This window comes from Athene cunicularia, assembly GCF_003259725.1.
Source record: "Athene cunicularia isolate RWA chromosome 3 unlocalized genomic scaffold, athCun1 chr3_part1, whole genome shotgun sequence".
Classification (NCBI taxonomy): Eukaryota; Metazoa; Chordata; class Aves; order Strigiformes; family Strigidae; genus Athene; species Athene cunicularia.
Window position 1 is genome coordinate 58,179,490 of NW_020799097.1, and position 3,267 is coordinate 58,182,756.

The following is a 3,267-nucleotide window of genomic DNA, read 5'->3' on the forward strand; positions in this document are numbered from 1 at the left end:
GCCCCTTCACTCACCGCTCTCCGCGGCCTCCCGGCGGGGCGCTGCCGCGTTCCCCCTCAGCCTCGCAGCGGGCGTGGGCTCCCTCCTCCTTCCACCGCCTCCGTGGAGACCCTCTTCGTGGTGGCTTTAAGGCTTCCCTTGCCGCCCGTGGAGCTAGGAGAGATGGCCAGCAAAGTACCTGGGGCTCCAGATAAGAAGTCGAAACCGGGAGGAAAAAAATGGGTTTACGAAAATGTTTCTCAAGTCTTGTTTTGATAACTTTTAGTCAGGACTTTAGTTTAAACTACGTAGCTGCTCCCGCCGTCATGGTGTGGGTACATAAGGGGTTGGTGCTGCCCCAGTGACACGCGAGGTCCTCTCTGTCCCAGGGGTTTATGGAGCTGCATGAGGCAGGAGGGTGCAGATTTCATTTTCTGAAGGAAGGCTTGGGCAGCAGCAATGGCGAGGCCCCTCCGAAGTCCTACAGCCGGGTATGATGGAACATGGGTCTCCAAGGCCTTGGCTGGTGTCCTGGTCGTGAGTTTCCCTCCTCTGCGTCACGCCGGTGGCTCTGAGGACTGCTCGCCTTTGGCTGTTGGTTCTGAGCGTTTGTTTCCATGCGGTCAGAAGGGGGTTTTGCCGTGCTGGCCAGGCTGCCGGATTAGAGAGAGTAGACCCACTTCAGCAGTGGGATGGCAGGGTGTCGGGTGTGGGGGCCAGCACGTCCTGCCCAGTACTGCAGTCTGCTCGTCATCGACACATTCATGCTAGTTGGTTGCAAAATTTGGGGTGCAGTGTTTGTTCCCTGTCACTAAATTGGTTTTATGGAACGGTATTCACAGAATTTGTTAACAAAATATATAATTGTAACTTACCTTAAGCTCCCTGGTATTTCTTATGGGTCCTTGGTGAATGCCTAGCTTAGCATACCCTCAATTTCAGCATTTCTAAGAAAACTTTTTTGTTTGTAAATTTTACTTGTGGTTATTTTTTCCCCCAGTGATGATTTACAGAGTTACTGCTCGCTGTAACAAAGTAACAACTTTTGATAACACCTTAACAAATTCTGACCTGCTCTTGTGGGCACCATCTTGAAGAGCTAGTCATATGATAGCCAGGGTAGTACGTTAGCGTTTAAAAATCCTGCTGAAACGCAGAGTTATTTCCTAGAATTGGTAGGTCATCAACACATGTTGTAAAATATTTCGTATCGCATCATCTTATTTATTTTCCTAGTTTTCTTTAAGGCTTTCTTTTATACCTTATTGTTTATTGTCTGCTTTGTGGGACTGGAACATGAATTTATTCTATATTTATAATCAACACAATTTTTCTTCAGGCAAGGTTATTGGATTAATTAAATAAAAAGATTATATATATATATGTAACATAGAAGGCTTTCCTTTTTATTTCCCCCCAAAATTTTACTCTTGGTTGATACAGCTGCTGAAGAAAGCAGTTCCATTTGCCTTTTCTTGTACTCTGGTGTCTGCTCAGCCATCTGTTTGGCTTTGTGATGAGCTGCTTTAGGGACATGATTTGTCTGAAAACTTAACAAAACACGCACAGAATTTTCAGCCAGATCAGGTTCCTGATCTCCATCTCTACCATGCCTTCACATAGGGTGAGCACTACTTTTCTTCTGGTGGTGGCAGAGCACAATAGCTGAAGGTGTTTCTTGAAGTCCACATTTGTTCTCAAGTGTCTGTGGCATAATATTCTGTATTTCATATTGCTTAGTCAATAAAAAGCATGCTCTGTAGTCAGGGATCTCTCTTTGTTTAGGTCAGATACCGAGAGGTAACGCCAGGCATCCTGTGTTTTCCAGCACAGGGTGTCTCTAATGGCAGATAGATGCATGCCAGCCTCTTCATGCAGATTCATTCCAGAGCTTTGGCCTTTACTTTTGGAAGGATCTTTCCGACCTCTCATCCAGAACACTGCTGTGGTCTGAACCTGAAGCTGTCATCTCCGCTGTAGTAAACTTTGAAAACTGATTATCACCTTCCTTTATTACAGCAGCCTTTAGCATGTGCAGAGGTCATGGTTGCATTTCTTTCCAAGCCTTTCCTCATAGGCCATGTTTTCTGCGCTTCCTGGCACTTTCCTGTAGATAATATTACAGGTAGTGTGTGGAGTTGCTGCTAGTTCATGTGTAAAATCTCAGGTGCTTTTGCTGTCCCAGGACCATACAGTGAAACAGTTACACATAAACTTTTATTCTGGAGCAAAATCCCAGTTTTTTGTTCCAGCATTTCTTATGTCCTTTCTATGCAAAATGAAAGATGGAAATAAATGGGATAATGTCCCACTAAAACCACGTGTTAGTGTTATGTAGGGTTTTCTTTCCTCTGTTTTTTGGTGATACTTCGTGGTAATCTTTTTATTTACCCACTTGGCTCAAATCTAAGCCAACATCAAAATTTGCTTCCAAGTTTTGCCAGTAATGTTCAGAGGCTGCAGCATGTCATTTCTAGCAAAGGGGCTGCATGAGAAATATCCCCAATGTTCACCTCTCATTTCAGTTCAAAAACCTTTTCAGTGGGTGCATTTTTCTAATTATTACTCACTAGCTTGTTTCTTGGAGATTTGCCGTTTGCATCTTCAATTTACATATGGTCTTTGATTTAATTTACTCTGGAAAAGACACCTATGGAACAAAATCGTTGAGATGCCTGTAAAGCAGAGAGGTAACAGAAAAGGAATTGATGCTCAGTGCTGGGACCAGCCCTGGGTCAGAGTGTTACCAGTGAGGCATCTCTTTTATGTGAATTAGTCAGAAAAATATTTTAAGAATACATAGAATAATATTGTAAGAGGAATATTATTGTGAGAGTGTAGTAAAGAACAGTAAAGATTTCGATGAAGAAGAAAGTGCAAAACAGTAGGATTTGATTACTGAAATTTGCCTAACTTGATCTTACTATGTTTTTGTACTGTACAGCTTTTCATAACCTAACCGTAGCTTGTTCCTTTGCAACTGACCTCTGAGAAAGGTAATCGTCTGCTTTTGCAGCAGGAGAGTCTAATTTTTTTCAGTTCATGAACAGTATGTACAGGCTGAATTTGATTGTGAACTTCTGCCCTATCCACATGACTCTTAAGTGTTTCACTGTTGGTTCCCACAGTAGGTTGGTAATAAACATCATTCTTCTGTCGCGATATCTAACATTTCAGTCATAATCCTTATGGAGGTCACAGTCTGCATTAGAATTTATGGTGTATGGCACATTTTTTGGCTTTTTTTTTTTTCCCCTTTCTTTTGAACATCAGTTAATGCTCCTAAAG

At 42.8% G+C, this 3,267-nt stretch overlaps 1 long non-coding RNA gene across 1 annotated transcript in view; it reads left to right on the forward strand.

Moving 5' to 3' along the window:
• Window positions 1–1,452, forward strand: part of LOC113478810 — a 6,147-nt gene extending 4,695 nt beyond the window's left edge. Inside the window, exon 3 of the long non-coding RNA XR_003398142.1 lies at window positions 1,436–1,452. This is a non-coding gene — a long non-coding RNA (uncharacterized LOC113478810). The remainder of the gene's footprint in view (window positions 1–1,435) is intronic.
• Window positions 1,453–3,267: the final 1,815 nt, after the last annotated feature.